The sequence below is a fragment of the Podarcis pityusensis genome (genome assembly GCF_964106645.2).
Source record: "Podarcis pityusensis genome assembly, chromosome: 14".
Taxonomy (NCBI): domain Eukaryota; kingdom Metazoa; phylum Chordata; class Lepidosauria; order Squamata; family Lacertidae; genus Podarcis; species Podarcis pityusensis.
In genome coordinates this window covers 20,317,348-20,340,561 of record NC_138039.1, presented here as the reverse complement: position 1 = coordinate 20,340,561, position 23,214 = coordinate 20,317,348, and the positions used below count along the sequence as shown (strand labels likewise).

Below are 23,214 nucleotides of genomic sequence, written 5' to 3'. Positions count from 1 at the left end.
AGTACAGTGACTTGGCTACCTTATGCTCTGTGCATGCTTCCCAGAGGGAAGAATGGCTATCTTGTCCTCTGCTGTGCTTCAGCTGGTGTTGTGCCAAGAGTATCAGCTTGTATACAAGAAGAGCTTTACTAGATTCAATCAAAGATCCATGTAGTCCAGCATCCTTTTCTTACAGTGGCCAAATAGATGTTCCTGGGAAGCCGACAAACAGAGCCTAAGTACTACAGCACTCTCTCCTCCTGAGGTTTCCAGCAAGTGGTATTCAGAAGCATACCACTTCTCTTGACCCTGGCCTGTGTAAGTATTTGCCAATATTCTGCTCTACTTTTTCAAAGCAAGCATTACGGGGTCATTCATTGGTCTCTTTCTCTCTGTTGCTTCAGACCATTAGGAATGAGCTGCAGTCAGAGGCAAATACTAAGCCGAAGCTCTGTTTTTCATTCTCTTTCAAAATATTATCTGTAGCATAGGACTAAAGAACATGTAGTTGTGCCACTATCAGCTGTGCAAAAGCTGCTGAGTTCAATGAAAAGGGTAATTATATAACAAGTCCCTCTAGATCAGGAGAGCCAACTCATGAGGGCAGAGCCCTCTTGTCCCCCCACCAATAGTTTTGGGAGGGACCCTCCCCATTGTCCAAAAAAATCAGGGGATGGAGGAGGCTGAGCACAGAGCCAAGCATGGTGTGGCTTCAATGGCCGACTCCTTCTTGTTCATCTCCTCCTGCTGAGGAGAGGAAGGAGGGTCAAAGCATCCCTCTGCTGGTGGTGACATCATGGGCAGGAGGAGGAGCCATCTGCCATTGAAGCCATGATGCCACCACATTTGCCTCCACCCCAGGTCCTCCCAACATCCTGATGGCGCGCGTATGACATTGGGACATTGTGTGCATGCAATGTTCACATGCACAGTGCTGGCACCCCAATCACCCTTGCAAGCTGGTGCCTCTGCTCCAGATGTTGGTGGATTCCAACTTCCATCAGCCACAGGCATCATGGTCAATGATGAAGGATGGTGGGAGTTATGAACATAAGAAGAATCTGCTAGATCAGGCAAATGACACTTCTAGTCCAACATCCTGTTCTCATAGTGGCCAGAATCCCCAGAGCAGGAGCTGAGAACAACAGCACTCTCCCCATTTGTAATCCCTATTTAGAGGCAGGACGGTGCAACTATGACATCATGAATTGAGCAGAATGGAAGGACATAGGTGGGTGTGTGGGTGTGCCAAATTCTGGGCTCAGACAGGGCACAGCTAAAATTTGAAATACCCCCCCCCTTAGGCTGAATCAAACTATTGATCCATCTAGCTCAGTGCTGTGCTACCAGCAGCAGCTCTCAAGTGATTCAGCCAGGGAGGACTCTCTCAGCGCTACCTGGATATGTTGGGGATCGAACCTGGACCCTTTTGCACGTGAAGCGGATGCTCTACCACTGAGCTAGGGCCCTCCCCTGGTTTTTAATTACTACTATTCTATTCCCTAAACTGTCACTGTGCATTACATTTCGCCTTCTCTTCTCTCTGTCGGCAACATCTGCCATTTCTTGCAAGTGGCACAGCTATCATGGCACCTGTTGGAGGAGCTTGATGAAAAGTAAGATCCTGCAATGGAGGAGACGTGTCTTTCATAGCCCTTTGATCATTCTGCACATGTCGGCTGCTGCACACCTTTACAGACCTTTTTGCTTTCCAGCATTCTTTTTCGTTAGGGCTCTTTTCACATGGTTTTCAAGAGTCCTCATTTCTCTCACTGACATTCTCTCTCTGTCTCTCATTTAAGAAAGCCGACAATGTAGTCAGGAGAAATCAAAGCGCGAGTATGGCATTCCTTGCCTGTCCTCAATAGGAAACAGTCTGGGGTTTCAAACGCTTTAGATTCCCTAAGTTGGCTGCTCAGTGAAATCTTATTTTGTGCCATTCATTATAGTGCTTTCCTCAGATTTATCCAAGGGTTCCTTCCTCTGTGAAAGAAGCTTCAAGTTTTTTCTGCATCATTCACAGGGCACTTTATTTTTTTTTAAAGGATTTTGGTGAGTGTGGGATTTTGATCTTACCTTGAAGTGGTTTAACATTCAATCCCTCTTCCCAGAGAACTCTGGGAACTGTAGCTTTCTGAGTGGAATAGATGTCTTTTAACTACTTTATTCTAAACTTTAAAATGGAAAGCATAATGCCGGTGGTCAACAAAAGAGGTTTAAAGACTCTCTCAAGGCAAATCTTAAAAAATGTAGTATAAACACTGACAACTGGGAAAAACTGACCTGCAAGTGCTCCAATTGGAGAACAGCCATTACCAAAGGTGTCAAGGGCTTTGAAGACACTCAAACTCAGGACGAAAGGGAGAAATGTGCTAAGAGGAAGGCACCCTTGGCAAATCCATACTGTGATCAACTCCCGCCTGCAAACCAATGTCCCCACTGTGGAAGGGTGTGTGGATCCAGAATTGGCCTCCACAGACACTTATGGACCCACCGTTAAAACTGTGTTTATGGAAGACAATCTTCCTTGGCTACGAGTGATCGCCAAAGAAGAAGAAGATGTCTCTTGACAACTCTCAACACCCTTAACCAAATTACAGCTTCCAGGATTCTTTTGGGAAAGCCAGGAAGCTTTAAAGTGGCATGATACTGCTTTAAATGTATTACTATACTATACAACAACAGCCTGCCCATATAAGCCCCAAGCCACACACAAAATCAACAGCGACACTTTAACCAGTCCTGGGATGCTTATGCATTCCATTCCATAGATGTATGTAGCATTTCATTTTTAATGTTGTGCTGACTGCCATCACATTGAAACAATCCATATTGTTTTCTTAGCCCCTTGTGAAAACATTTCCATATTTATAATGTGCACGCTTATAAAAAATATTTCCATAGATAGATACTGATGGGTTAAAAAAGAAAATTCATGTTACAAAGGCATGTCTACACAGTCTATGGAATAGGCTGCTGGATTATTCACATCTTTGGATTCTGCTCTGCATATTTTGGTACACAAATAGTGTTCACAAAAATATGCACTTTACATAAGAGTTGCATACAAAAGACGCATATTTTACTGGCGAATGTATTGAAAAGTGCATGTTGTAAGTATAATGCACATGTGAAGTGCATACAAATTACAATCGATGGGGTAGAATGGCATGTGACGGCACACATAACAGACATAAGATTGAGTACAAGTGACACCGCAATGGGACAGAATTAGCTGCTCAGCCCATCCCTCATTAACATATTGATTAACGTCACAGCCAGACAGCCCATCAGTCACTTCACCTTCTTATCCAACATCTGTGCTTATAGTGTGTTGTTTCTAAAACCACCCCTGAAATATACAGGCTCGGAATGTTAGAGTTGTATATTATTGCATGAAACTGTATCAAGACTTAATAAAGGTGGCGTACTGGGAATAGCATCATCATCATCATTCATGCACTTCCTAGCTTGCTATTGAGCACCAGTGGGCACGGTGGATGTTTCTAGAGCTAGCCAAAAATGCTTGCTCAATGGCTTTTGACAGAGAGGAGATGCTTTTTCAATGAGCATTGATTGCCATTGCCTACTGAGGTATGGCACACATACCGATGGGGTCTGGCAAAGCAGACTGGAACTTGAAGTGCAGGCAAATGGGAGATGGGGGTATGCTTGAGTTTTGAAGCCTCTACAAGAGCAGGGTTCCAACAGAATCCTGTTTACTTGATGGTGATGATGTCACATTTTTTCAAAAAGATGAACTCAAGGTGACTTACAAAACCAAACATTAGAAAATTTAAGCAACACTCGTAATAATATGCCTAAAAGTGCAGATCCAACTCAACCACCCTACTCCACTAAAAAGTAAGCAGAAAAGTCAAGCCCAAAGGAACCTAAAAACAGGCAGTGATGGCACTAGGCACGCATCCCTGGGGAGAGCATTCCACAGACAAGGAGCCACCACTGAGCAGCTCTGTCATTTTGTCCCCACCCTCAGAGGAGGCATAAAGACATGATAAAAGTTATTGTGCATGGCATGGAGAAAGTGAAGATAGAAAAAAAAAATTCCCCTCTGTCATAATACTAAAACTCATGGGTAGCCAATGAAATTGAATGTTGTGGTTCGAGGACCCGATTCCCGCATAGTGGAATGAAAACACGAGGACACGTGATATAAGGTTAATGGGCAAGAAAAGGCCACAACTTTATTGATTACAGCAAGTGAAAAGGTATTGGCTTAGGCATTGGATTACGTCAGCTGACTCCACCCACTCGGAGAGGGGTGAGTCTAAAAGGGGGGGGTTATTCACCAGTAGATGGAGCCTGTTGATGCTAATCCAACTATAAGCTCTCCCCTGATGTCACTGAGGGTCGTGTCATGGCCTCCCACCACGCAGGCATCAGACAGAATACACGACCGCCGGATTCCTTTAACGGAATACGCAAAAACTGAAGGCGTAGGCGATGGCCACACCTAGCCCTTCCACACACCACAACACATTATTCCAATGCCTAACCTACCCACCAATACCAAGAAAGTTGTGACGATTGCTACGAGGTATGCGAAAAAACCAAAATGCCTAATGCCAAATGGAAAAATTCCTACCAGGCCCCCTCGACAACCAGGGCGACCAACCTAAGGTCCATAGCAAGGCCAAAAGAAAACTGAGACCCTGAGCTCTAAGGGAGTGGAGGGTGGGTGACTCTCGATGGGATGATGAAGAGTGAGGCCGGGTGGCTAGCGCCGCCGCAATTTAAGCTGCCGTTCACGCCCCCTTGGAGGCAGCTGGTTGGGTGCCTGTCCGTGGGCGTGGGCGCCAGCCAGGTGAGTTGGAGGCAGGGGGCTAATGCCCCTTGCTTGAGGTGGAGACCGGCTCCCGCCCACAACCACTCCCCTCTTTTGCAGGAGGAGAGTCTTTGTAAAATTCAGGACAGATAAAATAAAGTTCTTCTTTGCATTTTTCCAGCCCTCTGCACCTCCCCCCAGCTGCCCACAACCCCTGCTCTGAAAAAGCACGATGGAAAAAGTTGTCACATGTCATTTCACTGGGCTTTAATTGAAGTCCGAGCACTTGGGAAGGCTGAGGTGTGCAGACCACTGGTGAGATGATTGATTTGAAGAATGAAAGAAAGGAGATTCACAAACACCCCTTAGCCACCTCAAAAATAAGCTAAGAGTGCCAAAACTCCTGGACCCCAGAACTGATTAGTCAGTTTAAAGGCAGCAGAACATTATACATGTCTGGTGATGCCTTTTTGGAACCTCTTAAAAACTTACTTATTCTTCATGGCCATTGCTTGTGCCAGATTATTTTGATTATGTTGCTCTACAGGAGGACAAGAAGTTTCTTTGCCTCATTGTGGACCAGCTAAAGATACAAAGGGAAATCCAAAAAGTTACGGGGACTTTCATGATGGTCGCAAAAAACTGTAGGGAATGTCCATGTTACACCAGGTTAATGTTCATTTGTTTTTAAAAAGGTTCAGTGTCCAAAAAATGAAAAAAAAAGGATATTGCTCTAGATGCCTGCTGGAGCTGCCCATAATTGCACAGTAAGTTCATTATATAAAGCCAGTCCCTTGAGCCTTCATCGTCCCAGTTAAGCAACAGTAATAGAAAGCAGCTGGAAGAGGACATTAGGTCAGCTGAATCATTAGCCCTGAAAATTGCATCACTATTGCTTCTGTCTGACAGCAAGGCTTTCACACATCATCACACTCCTAAAAAGGGGAGGTCAAACAGTCAGCCAAACTTGGCACGGTAACTCCATTAAGAATGAACTGTAGCTCAGAATTCCAAAAAAGCCCACAACTCTGGGAACTTCTGGGAAGTTAATGAATTTTTTACTGCTGTCTCCCCGCCCTGATCTCTGTAACCTCTTGATCTCTTCTGGATATCAGGTTCCTAGTAAAGGGTTCAGTCTTGCCCAGACTGGACCGAGGCACCCTGCTGGTACTACCACTAAACTAGCACAATCACTACCGCTACATTTCTGGAGTATCTGCAGTAATTGACAAAATATGTCTATGCCAGGGCAACTTTATTTGTAGTTTGGCTGCACTCCTTCAGAGTTAATCTGTCAGGGACCACATACTGGAGGTAGGAGGGACTAGAGTCAAAGATATGTGGGGCCATTACTTTTCTGCCATCCACTTTAACCCTTCTCCCTCCCTCACATGAAATTAGACCAAAGGCCACAGACTGCCCACCCCCATTTTGTGGCATGGCCAATGACTAGAATGTTTGACCAGGAGATATTTGGGTCTGAAGACCCACTCACCCATGATTGGTGATCTTCAACCAGTTATTCTCACTCAGTCCATTCTACCTTACAGGGTTATTGTGATGATAAAATGGAGAGGTAAACCCCATGAAAATACTACCACGAGCTCCTTGGATGAAGACCATGGGGTCTTTTGTGATTCAAGGCTGCAAGCAGCATAGTCCTAGTCTCTCGAAAGGCACTTCTGTAGAAAACTGATTATCAGAAAAAGAACCTTTATTTATTTGCAGAGCTCTGGCAGCTGCTTTTATTTTTCACACTGGGTTATATGTGAGGAACTCGGAAGGAAAGGTCGTATGATCTTGTTAACTGACTTGTCTAACATAGATGGTTTTGCTATCATAACCCACATTTTCTCTAACTAAGAGGAGCATGACTCTTGGAGAGTTAGGTTTGCACCCACTGCACTGCAACTGAGAAGGAATTACAGAAAAGCAAACATTGTAAACTGTGTGTTCGAACGTATCAACATTTTGTTCTTGTTGTGGCTTCTTTGGAAGCATCAGGTAACACCCACTGCGTTTTATTGATTATTGTGGCTTGTCTGTCTTGTGTTCTTTGCAGGGACTAGTTGAACTAAGAACTCAATGTCAATATTATTTGCTTCCAAAGTACCAGTAAGGAGTAGCTTAGGGAACTGAAAGGGTTATCATTTGAATTCAGGATCAGAGACCTAATACAAAAGAAGAAGAAGAAGAAGAGGAGGAGGAGGAGGAGGAGGAGGAGGAGGAGGAGGAGGAAGAAGAAGATATAAAGTTCTTAACATGAATAGCATCCTAAGTAGACATAATCATAGGAACCTACAGTAGCAGCCAGGAGGGCAGTGTTGGGGGGTGGGGCTGCATTTGTGACCTTCTCCAAGTATTCATCAGTACACCTGCCTTCCAGACATTGCTGTTTACTGACGGGAAGGGTTAAGGCACCAGGAGAGTAGTGCAGTGCAGACACAGCACGGGTGCAGTAGCCAGGAGCATTGGATTGCTCTTGGTAAGTTGCTGCAAAGTGTAGGACTGAGAAGGCAGGTGAGCAACACAGTTCCACCCATGGCCCACCGGCTACTACCGGGAGCATAGGAAGCTGCCACACCAGACCACTGATCCATCTAGTTAAGCAACTCTCCAAGATTTCAGACAGGGGTCTTTCACAGCCCCACCTGGAGATTCCCAGGATGGAACATGGGACTTTTCTACCTTTAGCTGCTCTAACACTGAGCTACAGCTTGTCTCTGGGGAGATGGCTTCCAGAAGTTTACATGTTTCAAGAGACACATTAGGAGTAGCTTGGGCCCTTAGGGGGAATAAAACCCAATATCATGTTAATAGTTTGGACTCAGAAATACAGACCAGATGAGTGAGCAACTTTGGCAGTTTGTGGATCGTTGCCCCAGTTGATAAGGACTCTGTTCCACTTCCAAACCCTTTCTCAGACCCTTAGTGCAGAGGTGGGGAACCTGTGACTCTCCAGAAGTTGCTGGGCTCCTGCTTTCATTAGTCCCAGTGACCATTGCCCACGTTCATCCATTGCCCATGTTGTCAGTCATTAGCATCTGGAGGGCCACAGACTACCCCATCTCTGCCTTAGAGCTTCAAACTTTTAAATCAAAACATTCTAGACAAATTCTGTAACTAAGTCCATTCCCCAAGCTGTTTGTCACTTAAAAATGTAAAGAAACCAAGAAATGTGTCTCTTCTTTGCATGGTGTAACTCTTGATATCAAGGCTAGGCCTGAATGATCTAGTAAAATTTCTATGAGGAGTGCTGTTACCACTTTGTTGATTTAAGCGTTTATCTCTGAAACTATAAGGCGTTGAAATGAAGATGAATATATTTGTCGAAGCTTGGATGTGTTCGGATTAAATTTATCTGCCCAAGGTTTTTCGAAAGACTGCATGGTCCATTCAGCATTTGAAAAGAGACAGAACTGGGAGGGTGGGGGGAAGCGAAATGTCTCCAGTGTACCGACCATTGCTGCATGTTCCGTTGAGGCGAGTTTTCCGCCTCTGCTGCCTTGATGAATTTGTGTTCAAACAGCAACAGGCCTTCTATCAATGTCACAGACTAAATAAGTTTGACTATATGCTGATGTTCCTCAAATTGTTTCTACTAGCAATAGTTCTGGCTGGTTTGTTTGGAGAGAAAATTAATGATGATACACCAAGGTCATTGTGCGTTTGCTGTACGGAACAGATGTTAACATATTAGTCCCACATGCTGGCTTCGTACTGGACTAAAACGGCTTGGGGTTGCAAGCTAATGCAATGAAAGGGACATGGCCAAATGCATGAAAGGGAAGTCTCACCGTGTTACCCACAAGTGGCAAATGTTTCAAAAGCTACAGTTGATCTGCCTATCTACCTATCCTGATCCAAGTGTAGGAAACCCTTGCATACAAGGAAGCATCTTTTGCCCCAAGCACAGCCAATGTGGATGTGGGCAATTTGTATACCTCTATGACAGTGCTTACCTGCAGGTCAATACCAGGTGTGGGGCAGACAGCTGGGTACTTTTGCCCCAGGCCTCAGAGGGCTAAGCTGGTTGGAGGGTCCCACTGGGGACTGGCTGCTTTTTTGTTTTTGAGTTTACAACTTTATTCTAAAAAGACTCCCACCCCGAAATTCAGACAAGCTCTACACGGACCTTCTTACTTGGGTCCAGTAGCAGTCAGTGAGGTATTGGAAGCAGGGTGGTGTTGCTCACCTGCCTTCCAGACATCAGACATCAATGCTGGTCCCTAAGAAGGAGAGGGGAGTTGTTGGGGGAGAGGGAAACAAGGGAAGAAGCACTGCATTGACTCCATCGCTAGGCTCACAGCACTATGAGCTCCCCGTGCATCTCACTTCCCCTTTTCAGGAACTGGCGCTGATACTCAGTGCTGAGAAGGCAGGTGAGCCGCCCCACCCTGTCTGCGTCACCCCACGGACCACAACTATCTTTATTCAGATGAAGCAGATAGGTGAGAATCCTTTTGATACAGCTGGCAAAGGAATCACACAACTGGGGGACACATGGGCACTGCTACATTTGGCAGCAGGGGAGTTGGGGAAAGACCACAATTTTGGGGGGATGACGACTAGGAGTGGTCATTTCATAGGTTCTTTTCCATGTCCTTGCTAATAACCATTTGCTCACCCCTCCTACCTTGCACATCTCTGTGATGTAGTGGAAGTAGGATAATGCTCACAACTGCAGCTACAAAAATGAAGTGCGGTCCAGGTGACTATGGATAAATTAGCAAAAAGAGCACAAGAAATCTAGCAATTGCTTTCTGAAGGACTATACCAAGCCCTAGGCCACTGTGTTGACATGAAAGGATGACTCATTTCCTAGTGCTAAAACCAGGGCCTCAACATTTGATAATGTAAGATGGTTCCTTAGTAAGATTGAGTCGTCACGGTAGGGGTATTATGAGCCAACGCTGGTTGATTCTGAAAACTTTTACCCATGAAAATTAAACTAAATCAGTTCATACTATGACCTCAGCCTCCTAATTACCATAGAATATGCTTTCTTAACTCTGAAATTGTCCTTGGTAATAGGCTTATGTCAAACTTGCCACGATGTCCTTAATATATCCAATCTTTTTAAAAAATAAAAACTCTGCACATTGCAAATCAATACTTATGCAGTTTCCTCCACTGGGATCTGAAAAATACCCTCTGTGCAGCTATCTTCCCAACAAGAGCATAAGAGATTACTAGCACTTTTAACATACCAAGAATCTCTGCAGCCTGTTTTACCATTTCAAAAGTACCCTACTGGCTATTTTGCACAGATCACTGGCATTTTATTGTAATCTTCCAGAAAGATGCAGGTTTTTTAAAGTGTTTAATCCTTGGAAAGAAAAGCCATAATAGCTGATGCTTATCAGTCTAAAGGATTATAATAATAATAATAAAAAATAACATGCCAAACTGGGTGTGTTCGCATACCAGCAAGAGCCACTTGTTATCTCTACACAATGGCTAATGCCTGAGATCATTTCCTGCATTTAAACAAAATACTGAACAGTTATGTATCTCTAATGCAAGATATAGAGACAACCCCCTGATTTGCACTGGGATTGCATTCTGAGTCATTGCGCACTTGTGTGAAATTGTGCGAAATTGAAACACCCCATTCTGCCCCTGCTCTGGCCCATTCTACCCCAGCTGCGCCCCACTCTGCCCCATTCCACCCTTTTAATGGCCATCTTTGATGACGTTTCTGTTACCATAAAGCACCAATGCTGCAGCAAGCAAAGGCTCTAGCAGCTCAGCCAGCTGCTTGTGGCTGGAAAGCCAGACAGGATGTTTGTGACTGTTGCCATGGGAACAAAGGGGCAGTCCATTCTGTACTGAGCACCGGATGTTAGCTCAGTGTGTGTGTGTCATATGACCCGTACTGGATGTACTTGGGAGGAGTTTTCTTCTAGCTGTTGTTGAGAGCAGACATGATTCTCTGTACTGATGTAAGAGGCAGAAATAAATGATGTAAATAGTTTTCTGTCTGCTTCTTTCCCCTCCCTGGGGACACCAAAGGGGAGAGAGGAACAACGGTGTGTTCCTCTCATACATCTGAGAAGAATCGCCGGACCTCGCCTGCTTATCAGCAGAGGTTGGGAGACGCGGGGAGGTCGACAGGAATATCTGCCGGTGCCTACGCTTGTGGCACATTCCTCTGACCCAGGCAGAATTCCAACAGTGGCAGCCTTCGGATGGTTGCGATTCATCGGACATCTGCATGAGAGGCTGGTGGATTGTCCTCCTCTGCTCCAAGGAGGAAGAGAAAAGCGTCTGAGAAAAGCCAGAGGCTCCACAGACAGCTGATGGAAAGAAGAGGTGTTTTCCAGAGCAACAAAGTTCAAGGTATGCTGCATTTCGGGCTAAAAGTGTGAACGCAGGAAGATTAATTCCCTGGTTCACGGAGCTGCGTTTCAAAGAAAACAAAAGCTCCGGAGGAAGAGGCCTGCAGCTTGAAGGCTGAAGCCTGCATTCCACAAATTTTTGTGGTAGATAAGGAGTCCCATTGAAATGCATTGTTGCTAGGTAACGGAAAGTTACTGGCAAAGGGGCTGGACTGTGAGTGTAAGCCTGGGAAAGCGAAACAAAACCAGAGAATGTTTTGGCTACAAGGTTTACGAGCTCTTGGAAGGGACTTTTCAATAGCAGCCTGAGTTTAGCTGCCAGGTGCAAAGAGCGTAAACAATTTGCAGTTTGCTGCGTGAGAAAGGAAAAAACAACTGTTGGATTTTACAGTTTGTTTGAGAGTGTGGGCTGGAAAGCTGAAGAGGCTTGGCTTCAAGATGGATGCCAAGAAAGGAGGTTTGCCTTGCCCACCTTCCTTAACCAATGACAATTATTCATCTTGGTCTGTAAAGATGAAGGCCCTGCTGCAGAATCAGAGGCTTTTTGATGTAATTGAAAACCCCATCCCTGCAGCACCAACCAGAGGTTGGGAGTCACAGAATGTAAGGGCCAGGACTGCTATAATTCTGTGTGTCTCAGATGATCAGTTGGTGCATGTTCAGCATTTAGAAAATGCGAAAGAGGTATGGGACACGCTGCGTACAACGCATCAGAGAGATGCTGGTTCTTCAGCGTTGCTGTATTTTGAGAAATTGACCAATCTGAGACTTGCGCCTGATGGAGATGTTCAAGCGCACCTGACAGAAATGAAGTTTCTGCGTCAACAGATGGTGGAACGCAATTTCCGTCTTCAGGAGGAAGTGTTTTGCTTCATGATGATAAACAGCCTTAGCCGCACCTACAAGGTTGTTGCCAGTCAGCTTGGTTCCCTACCGGCCGCGCAGCTGACCGCGGAGAGAGTTTGTGCTGTGGTCCTGAATGAACACGACAGACTTGCTGCACTGGAAGAAAAAGACAGGGGGAGGGAAGAACAGAGTTCTAATTCCCCCACTGCTGATGCTACTGGAGAGCATGGTGTAGCATTGAGTGCTGTCCGATGCTACAATTGTGGACAGACTGGGCATCTACAGCGAAACTGTAAGAAGCCGCGCCAGTCAAGAGGAGCAAAGAAAAGCTCTACGAAGCCTCAGGCGTCAGGCAAAAGCCGTTCCAAGTGCCAGGTGAAACCTGCAAAGGCTATGATGGCGAAAGGAACCACGCCAGATGTTGGGAACGCATTCATAATCGACACGGGCTGTACAAAACATTTGTGCCCGCACAGAGGACTGTTTTCGACGTTGAAGAAGCAAAGCTTCACTGTGAAACAGGCCAACGGTCAGGAGTTGGAAGCGACTGGAATTGGGACTGTGTATCTTGAGAGTCTGAACTTGACTATAAATGATGTTTACCTGGTTCCAGAACTGAGATTTAATCTGCTGAGCGTGTCGCAGATTGCAAAGAAAGGACTGAAACTGTCCTATGATGCTAAAAGCTGCAAGATCTACAAAGATGGAGAACTGTTTCTTACTGCCAAAGAGAAAGATGGACTGTATTTGTTGACTTTTGATCAAAGTGATTACATGAAATGTAATTCTTCTGATGTTTCTAACGAAATCTCTCTTACAGGCGTGACCAGTGCGAGCACCAGGAAGCTCACCAAGAAGGTTGACAGAGCATTTCAGCGGGTGTATGCTGATGTGATTGGTCCTCTAGAACCATCTAGAGGCGGTGCACGATATTACCTTTTGTGTGTGGATTGTTTCACTAATTATTCTTGGGTTTATATGATGGAGAAACCGCAAGAAACTTTAGAAAAGTTTCAGGAGTTTTGTGACAAGGTTAAAAGTATGCATGATGCTAACATTGATTGTCTTTTCACAGATGACAAACAAGTTTTTCTGTTACAGAAGTTTCAGAAGTTCCTGGATGGAAAAGGGATAGACCACAAAGTGGCAGTTTCGCAAGAAGCGTGGAACAGGGGGATCTGTGTAAAAGTGAACAAAGAATTGCAAAAGGGGATGAATGCGCAATTGCTGAGTTCACATTTGCCACATGAATATTGGGCCGAATCATTAGCGTCCTATCTTCATGTGTGGCTGAGAAAAGTCTCAACAGAGTTGGGATGTTCTCCTTTTGAGAAGCTGTTCAGTAGAAAACCTTCTGTTGCCTATTTTAAGGTTTTCGGGTCTCATGTGAGAACAGAAGCTCCAGGTGGAGTAAAGAATGCCAGAGGCATTTTTGTGGGTTATGAAAAGGGTCTCTACAGAGTAATTTTGTCTGAATCTGGTCAGGTGATTCTCACAAAGTTCCTAGAGAGTGCTCCAAAGCAAGAGCGGGTAGTACAGACATTTCCCACAGGAAACGATGATGATGATGATGATGAGTTTGATCTTATTGAGTTCAGTAGTACTGATGATGACAGCGATAGCTCAGACAGCTCAGTTGTCACAGTCATTGAGAGGAAATCTCACACAATGGATAGACCTTCACAGGTGAAGGAAGAACCACTGATAGCTACTGGTTCTCAACAGAATCCAAAGGTTGAACCAGTGAGCACAGAGGATCAGAACCTCTTACGTAGGTCTGAGAGAGCAACGAAGGGTGTACCACCCAAGAGGTATTCAAAGGAGTTTGCTAACCTTGCATATGTTGCTATTGTAAACGACCAAGGACAGATTGAAGCTGTGTCTGAGTCAGAGACAAAGGCACAACAGAGAGTTGTTAACCGAGGTAATGCGAAGTCACACAACCAGAGAGGTACATTGGTTAAACCAGTGGCGGGTAGTTCCAAGGGTGGAACTGAAACAACAGGGGAATGTTATAAATATAACAACTGTTTGTTTTCTTCTCTGGATGACGCTTTGCTCGCAGCACACATTGATACTTTAGGGGGAGTATGTTACCATAAAGCACCAATGCTGCAGCAAGCAAAGGCTCTAGCAGCTCAGCCAGCTGCTTGTGGCTGGAAAGCCAGACAGGATGTTTGTGACTGTTGCCATGGGAACAAAGGGGCAGTCCATTCTGTACTGAGCACCGGATGTTAGCTCAGTGTGTGTGTGTCATATGACCCGTACTGGATGTACTTGGGAGGAGTTTTCTTCTAGCTGTTGTTGAGAGCAGACATGATTCTCTGTACTGATGTAAGAGGCAGAAATAAATGATGTAAATAGTTTTCTGTCTGCTTCTTTCCCCTCCCTGGGGACACCAAAGGGGAGAGAGGAAGAACGGTGTGTTCCTCTCATACATCTGAGAAGAATCGCCGGACCTCGCCTGCTTATCAGCAGAGGTTGGGAGACGCGGGGAGGTCGACAGGAATATCTGCCGGTGCCTACGCTTGTGGCACATTCCTCTGACCCAGGCAGAATTCCAACAGTTTCAGGGTCACTTCCGGGTTTGGTGCTGTGTGCGTATGCACAATCATGCACATATTGGTTGTGCCTAAAATGGGGGTTACCAGTATATGCACTCCTCGAGTGGATTTTTCACCCCAAGGGCCACATTCCCTTCTGAGCAAACTTCTGAGGGCCACATGGCAATGGTGTGTGGAGCCAGAAGCAAAAATGGGTGGTGCAAGGGATTCAAATTTTATCTTTGTACATTAAGCTAGTGTCTATGCGTACTCTCTCACACACCCTCCCTATCCTATAGCTGGAGAAACAAGTTTATCAGCATTCAAGGAGAACGTTCTAGCTCAGCGAAAAAAAATTGCAGTGAGAAGAAGAATCAATGAGGGGTGTAGACTGGAGAGATGCGGTTGTGATCTGGGGAAAGACAAGGGCCAGATAAAAAGACCTGAAGGGGTACATTTAGCCTACTGGCCTGATGTTCCTCCCCCACGTTCCCATATTTCCCAACCAATTTTGGCACTGAAAAACAAGAAAAAAACTTTGAAGTAGACACAGTGCTGGACTGCCCATCCTAGAGCGCTGATGAAAATGCAGCTTGTCCCCTCAAGACACATTAGAAGTAGAAGGAGGGGCAATAACCTAGGGTTGCCATACGTCCAGGATTTCCCCAACTTCAGTGGGATTTGCACCCCTCAAAAAAAAAAAAAAAAAACTCAACAGCTTTCCTATCTGGATTTTCACTTTTTGAAATATGGCAACCGTAAATAACCCCCCTGCTCAGCTGATCTGCTTTTGTGCCTGTATGTGTCCTGTGTCCTGCACATATGTTTGCCCTCTCTTTGTGCGTGTCCTGTTTGCGACTCTTGTGTATGCAGTGGGTAAATACAACCCACAGATCTACAATTGTTAAGAGTTACCTGGGAAGAGGGATTGACCATAAAACCACTTTAGGAATTGTACCTCCTTGAGGAGAATAGGGAAATCTCCCAACAGATTTCAGTTAGCACCCTTAACAGTTCCCAGGATTCTTTGGGGGAAAGCCATGACTGTTTAAAATGGTGCAAGTACTGATTTAAACGTATCATGCAGATGGGGCTAGAATGTAGCATTTTTGTCCCAAACAATTGCAGTGTTAGCTAACAAGCAAAATAATCAGGGTGACCCTACCGTTGGGTTGAATGTGGTATCTGCCTCAGGAGGCAGATGCAGGGGGGAGGCTTTCACTGCTATTGTAGGGCAAACAACTGCGAGACAAACTATGCATGAGTGTTTGGTTCCGCACGCACACCCTCACAGACACTGCTGTTCTTTTGAATAATTCTCATCGTTATTCTGACTTCTAATAAAATGAGGCTGTCACCTATTATTTGATTTCACCGATCCCAGGCTGTTTGCTATCCCTGCCTAGTGCCGGATGCCCATTTCTGCTGATCTACTTCAGCATCCAGATATCCTACCAAGTCAGCCACAGGTAATTGGATTCCTCACTGTGAAGTACAGCAGAGGCTGTGCAGGAGGGGAGGGGATCAACAAGGGAAAAGAGAGGCAGTTAAAGCTGTTTTCCCCTTAATGCTGCTCTAAAAAGGCGAAATGACATGACTTGGAGACAGGTAAAGTGCAGCTCAAATTTTAATCTGAATCTCATTTCCCTCCGACTCTGGAAGGTGTTTAGCTCATTCTTGTGGAACAACACGTTTTCCCCCAAGGGTAAAAGTAGACACCTGGCAGAGGGCATGTTCCGAAAGTCATTTACATGCGAGTAAGGGAAACACTGGCGCTTTTTGCTGACATCTACTCTGCACCATCTGCTGATGGGTAAGCACCGGTCACTTGGCTCATTGCAGAAAAGATTCATCATGATCTAATTTCCACAAGGAGCTTCCACACAGCATCAACACAATGGACTTCATGAGCTGACATATTTTTGAATGAGTATATCAAAGTACTGCAGCTTCTCACTGAGCTTGTTTCTCGGTGCAGATGATGGCAAAGTTATCCTGAGGTATGTTGGGATATGAACCATGAACACTCTAGTAGCCCACCACATGAAGAACTGGAGGCTTTGTTGACATCTACTCTGCACCATCTGCTGATACATAACTGATCCCTTGACCCATTCCAGAAAATGGGTCCCTTATTACCCAATTTCCACCAAGAACTTCTCAAAAGTCTTGTTGCCTCTATGTGATTGAAGAAATGAACCCCTTCTCAGCAGAGAAGCTGGCCAGTTCCCCTGAGGTACACTTAGATATGAACGGCAAAACTTCTAAAAGCCCACCTCAAGGAGTTTTGTGGGGGTTTTCCATCTCTCCTGTCCCACCTCCACCGCCAGGGGCCTTGTAAGTGGGAGATGCTCCCAAAGGGTTTACTCCTGCTTTCTCTTGGCATTTTTATGGGGGTTGCCCTTTGCCTTTTGAAAGGAACATGAATGTGTTGTTGTTGTTGTTTTTAGTCTTTTTAAAACAATTGGGACTTAATTGTCTTCAATTTCTGTAAGTTCTATTTTTTTACTTGGATTTTGTATTGTCTGTGAACAGTAAATCTTCTCCAGCTTGGACCAAAATCTGATCCGTAGAAGAATCCCTGGCTTCCCATTTACCTACACGGATACCGCATCCCTGCAGCAATATGCTGCCCTTCTGTTCCTTGTCAAATGGTCATTGGAGGAGCAGACATCATAGACACATAGAGAGAAGATACAAGGATGGCTTGTTCCCTAGTCGAAAGTTGGAAAGCCACAGGAGATGTATTTTTTCCTGAAAGCTGATGCTTTGGGGTGTATGTTCAGCTGACTTTGGGGACTTTTGAAGACAGCAAGATTTGCTGGAGCTAAGTAGGAACATTTTTCTGAGCTCTCAAATTGGCTTAGAGTGTTTCAGTGTTAAACTGAAAAGAATACTGCAGATCACACCCCTCTCTACTTTTTAGAAGTCCACGTAGCACACTATGTGGTTAATGCTGGTCTGGAATTGTTTCTCCCCAAAATTGCCCTCTGGAAAACGGGGTATAGTTTTTAGCTGCTTTATAGGGTGGAGGGAGAGAAATTTCATTGAATTTTTGGTAGTAGGAAGTTTCAAGTTATCTTTCTCAACCCTACATGGTGGTCAAGGGATTTGAAGAACTCCCCCCTCCCCCATTGCTTTAAGTTTAAAAGAAGACCTTTCCATAACTTCTCTCTTTGTTGGTGAACTTGATGGGACACCATGGGAGTCACACAATGCAACCCATGGTGTTTCAGTATGTGTGGTCAATGGGGAAGCTAACGAGACAGCCTCTTGCACAGCTTTCTGCCACACCTCCAGGTGCACTCCAGGTACAGTGCAATGTGATAACATTGCACTGAAATACAAAAAGGACTCAATCTCTTTCCCCATGTGTGTAGATGAAGTGGAAATACATGGGGGGTGGACCCTGTAGTAGACTGCATAAGCTGCACAAACCACGTAGCTCAGTGATAGACCATCTGCTTTGCATGCAGAAGGTCCCAGGTATGATCTCTGGTGTCTTCAGGTAGGATAGGGGAAACTCCTTTCCTGAAACCCTGGAGAGTTACTGCCCATCAGTGTGGACAACACTGAATTAGATAGACCAACAGTATGACTCCGTAAAAGGCAGCCTCCTGTATCCCTGCATAATATTTGGAAATTTAAAGAAGTAACAACTGAGGATTAATAGTCTGTCATTTCCAATTTGGAAACGAAAACCAGGTAATTTGGAATGCTCCAATTCAGGGAGACATCCAGACGAGGAGAGTGTTGGCGCAGTTAAGGGAGACGGTTCCAGTGTAGCATTAAATGTTGTCCTGATATTCTTTGGAACTTCGTAGTGGATGTTTTAAAACCTAGCTGAATAGTAATTCATATGGTTAATTTTTTATCCCCCAATCAAGAATTCATGGAGGTTATTGTGACATTGCTGTAAGTATCTGAAGAGCCCAGGCCTGTAAATAATGGATGGGACAATAGGAGTGCCAAGCAGACTATTTCCCTGCTTGGGGAAACTCAAATTGTGTCTGTGTGAGCATGCAAACAGGTAAACAAGAGTGAACAGTAATTCCCCTTGCTTCATAAAAAATAAAATGTGTTACAAAGACAAGTGTAGCCTTGGTAATTATAAAGTGCTAATCTAAAGATAGTTAGAAATGTTTTACCACCACTAGTTTGCAATTATGGTTCTCATTTTTTAAAAGATGAAATAGTCCTTCCGAGTGCCGCCAGCAGTGAAATGTTGCAGCGCGGAGTGTTGCTGCTTACTGTCTCAGTCAGCCAGTCATGCAGCAAGGGAGGCAGGGAAGGGATGCTACAAACATCTGTCCACTGAGCAAACTGTACATTAACAAATGACTTCTCTGCAAGGTGATGATGGGGACAACTTGAACACCTAGTGGCAGTCAGGTTTCTGTTAAAAAATAAGGCTTTGTGCTTTGGTGGCAGGAGCAGAGCAGGGACTGACTGGGATCACTCAGGACACAGTGATTGGATAAGCATCAACTACAACAATTCATTGGCTACAGCTTCACAGAAGCATGGTGAGATGACAAGGATCCTACATCGGACAACCTGAGAGCCAGGTCACATTGAGAAGAAAGGCTGGGAAGTGGGAAATCTTTTTCAGCCTGAGGGCTGCGTTGCTTGTTGTGCAACTTTCTGGGAGCCACACACCAGTGGTGGGCTGGGCCAGAGGCAAAAGTGGGAGGAGCAACAGATGTGACTCTTCTCTTTGTAGGGTAAGATACATTCCAGCCGTTCAAAAGTCAGTGGTTTCTGCACACATATCGTTTCATCCTAGGCAAACAAGGGCCGTGATCAAGGGCACATTCCAGCCAGCAGAAAAAGCATTCAAGGAGGGCACAGATTCCCATTCAGACCATATACAAAAGTCACACTGTCCAATTGCCACACTATAGATCTAATTTGCTCAACCAGTCATTTCTTGTTCCCAGGGATCCCTGCAAATTCATCGTTCCATGATGGCAAGTATAATGATTTCTAGCAGAGAACTCTCGCCATCTCAGCACAGTACAACACCATGACAGACACAGGAGCCAACTCCTAGGGACCGTGGGGGCTTTGCCCCCCCAATAAAATACTAGAGTGGGCCCCCACAGTGTTGATGGACATTCCCATTCAGTGTGTGCACTGTGTCTTGTGATTGATTATGCAGGGTGGGGCTTACCTGGGTCTCCACAATATTTTATTCAAGTTGGCACCCCTGTCACAGCTGGCATTACCATTAAGACCAGTAAGGCAACCACCTCAGGCAGCAAATACTGGAGGGTATCAGGGGCCGCCCCCTCCAGCTGTTTGCCAGCATTGAAGTAAGATTCAGCTGCCAAGCTTCTGCATATGGAAAGTGGAGAGAGAAGCATTACCTTGTCATCAGGGAGCAAAATACCTTGGACCATCCCTGTACTGTGTACCAATAGTACACTATAAATAACAATACGCACATTAAATTAAACAAGATGAAAGACACAGCACCTAGTCACCCCTAATGACAGACAGCAGAATAAATCCAAATTGTAGATTTGCGGTGTAGAAAGGATTTCTCTGACCATCTATATTCAGAACACTATGCCATGAAGCTCATGATACTATCTAATTATTCTGAGATAGCTTGAAAGTTTCAACTGATGCACTTGTCCAAATGGGATTTTTTTAAAATTTTGATTGTCTTTTGTCCAGCCACAGGTTATCAGGCATATTTGTAGAGAAGAGTTCTACCCTCCCCTTCCCCCTTTTGTGCTTTAATGCTGCATATTACATTATCTGGTCAGGTTGTATTTCCAACCGAAATTAACTTGCAATGCAATTTACTTTGTTACAGGGAAAGAATGGCAGCCTTCTTGCAGATGCTTGCATTTCTCTTTTTCAAGGAAAAAAGTTAATTAGGTTATTTAATTGCAATTCTACCTAGTGAACAAACACCCATCCAACTGGTTCTTATACAAAAGTAGAGCTATCAATTTGGATTTTGGGGGTTTTATCCAACTTAGCTATACTCAGAGTAAACCCACTGAAATTAATGCACTTACAATTAGCCACCTCCATTAAATTCAAGAAATCTACTATGAACAGGTCTAATGTCGGATATAATCTGTTGGGGATACCTGAAAGATCCCCCCCATCCTTCTCTGGACCATGCCCATTTTGTATATATTCATAACTCTATTCTGTCCCATTTCTGCATTAATGTACTTAAAACTAAAAGCTGCACCATCTGTGTATAAATTTGTATCTACATATGTATTTTGTATGCTTTTTTATTTTTTTACAAAAACATACATTTATAGAATGGTTTTATTTAAATTTAAATAACTCAATTTGTTTCACCCTAAAATATACAATATAAAATTTTATTTGGGCCAAGTCTGTATCTGCATTGGATCTGAAATAGTTTCATATATCAACTTGTTTTTAATTGTTTGTATGCACAACATGTTTTCAAATGTTTTTCTTGATAATTTTTGTTTGATTTTGTTTTTACTGTGAAATCAGTTCAAAATATTTTCAGGGAAGCAATTCATTAATGGAATCAAATAAATGAATAGATGGCAAAATTTAGACAAGTACAAAACCCTGATCCACAGCTCCTGGACTTTAGTCCAGAAAGTTCAGATCAAGACATGGCAATTCAGAAAGATTGAATTCTTCAGGTATCCCCCCATGAACCCTTTTCTTTTCTCTCCTTTAAATTCCTCAGCTGTTCCACATGCAGAGAAACCACCAAAGATAATGTGAATATAAGTTTGGGCAACATATTGCTGGAAACCTACAGAAATAAACAACCCATTGAAAATGTTGACAAAATTCGTAAACAACAACGCCAACAAAAATATGGGGGAATTGTAAAACTTGAGAGGAGTTGCTAGAAATTAAATATATGCCTCCAATTCCATAAAAAATTAATATATGCCCCCAATTCCTTTCTCTCTCTCTCTCTCTCTCTCTGTGTGTGTGTGTGTGTGTTTCTGGATTTGTCCCTGTCTATTATTGTACCTGACCCCACCCGACTCCTGAAATACATGCCCAACAGCTTTCCACTGAGGTTATGTGGCCTTCAGCCTGAAGACATTCCCCAAGCCCTGGGCTATTAACTTTCATTTAAACCACTGAAAATTCAGGTAGGTTTTTGGGATGCACCTGAGATAGTTACTCTGATAACGTAGGGTTGCCATATTTAAAAAAGCTTTTTAAAAGTTGTTGACAAAGCTCTGGCTTTTGGAAATTCCCCCTGGACATCAATTTCACCTTTGAAGTCCCAGTAATGTCCGGGGAAATCTGGACGTATGGCACTCTCCCATGGCAATAGCTCTGGAAAGCAAAGCCTGAAGGCATTTAAACAACTGCCTGAAACACACAAAGTTAGAGAAACATGTGAAGCCTGCCCCCTGCCCTGCAGCTGCATCTCTATGTGAAGAAAGAAATTTTACTGGTGGTCTTTCTGCTGTTGAAGAAAAAGGCAGAAAATAAGAGGCAGGAGTGGGAACCCCATTGGCCCTTGATGCATTTGCTGGACACCAACTCCCATCTGCCCCAGGCAGCATGGTCCAATGGTCAGGGATGGTGGGAGTTGCGTAGGCCAATACCATCTGAAGGGCTTCACGTTCCCCATCCCTGGTCTAGTAGAATAATTCAGTTTGGATGCAGGAGGTCTCAAATCCAATTTCTGAACAAGTCCTTCTGGGTAGCAGCAGCAGGATTTAATGGGGATGGGCTACAGTTTGGTGGTAAAATACAGATCTTGAATGCAGAAGGTGCCCAGTTTAATCCCTGCTATCTTCTGGCAAAAAAGTTCTCTAGCAAATTGTATTGAGAAAGACCTGCCATTCAACTCAGATAGTTCTAAGCCAGATGAACCAATGTCTCAGTGCATTCAGGCTGCCTTGTGGGGACAGCTGAGAAACAAGGCTCATTCCATCAGCTTAACACATTTGTACCCAATCAATTGTCCTTAGTTGCTCCAACCAGCAGAGAATATGGTCCTCAAAGGCATTTAGTCTACACCAGTGTCTAAGATAGGACGTGGGTGGCGCTGTGGTATAAACCACTGAGCCTCTTGGGCTTGCCGATCAGAAGTTCGGTGGTTCAAATCCCGCGACGGGGTGAGCTCCCGTTGTTTGGTCCCAGATCCTACCAACCTAGCAGTTTGGAAGCACGCCATAAAAGTGCAAGTAGATAAATAGTTACCACTCCAGCGGCAAGGTAAACGGCGTTTCTGTGTGCTGCTCTGGTTTCGCCAGAAGCAGCTTAGTCATGCTGGCCACATGACCCGGAAAAACTGTTTGCGGACAAACGCCGTCTCCCTCGGCCTGTAAAGCGAGATGAGCGCCGCAACCCCAGAGTCATCTGCGACTGGACTTAACTGTCAGGGGTCCTTTACCTTTACTTTTAGTATCTAAGATAAGCTAGATCAAATCTGGCTGCTGATGAGGGAAGACCCAAATCAGCTCTAAGATGAGCCAATGGAGTCCCAGGAGGAAGCCCCAATATCTGACTCATAAATTTATTTACACACACACACATGCAGAGAGAGAGAGAGAAAGAGAGAGAGAGAGAGAGAGATGAAAATGTTAGTGTTTTATATACATTCCCCCCTGCCGCTGCCCCATGGTGTAATGTATTTACATTTATGTTTTTAAATGCAAGTCACTTGAGGACCTTCATCTAACACAATTTGGTCATTCTTTTTTGCCTACCTTATTGTACCTACACTTATGCA

General features: G+C 44.5%; 1 protein-coding gene across 17 annotated transcripts in view; it reads right to left on the bottom strand.

The window, feature by feature from the left end:
- RBFOX1 (RNA binding fox-1 homolog 1) overlaps positions 1–23,214 on the bottom strand; it is a 1,496,801-nt gene that overhangs the window by 1,126,274 nt on the left and 347,313 nt on the right. The gene's annotated exons all lie outside the window — the stretch shown is intronic.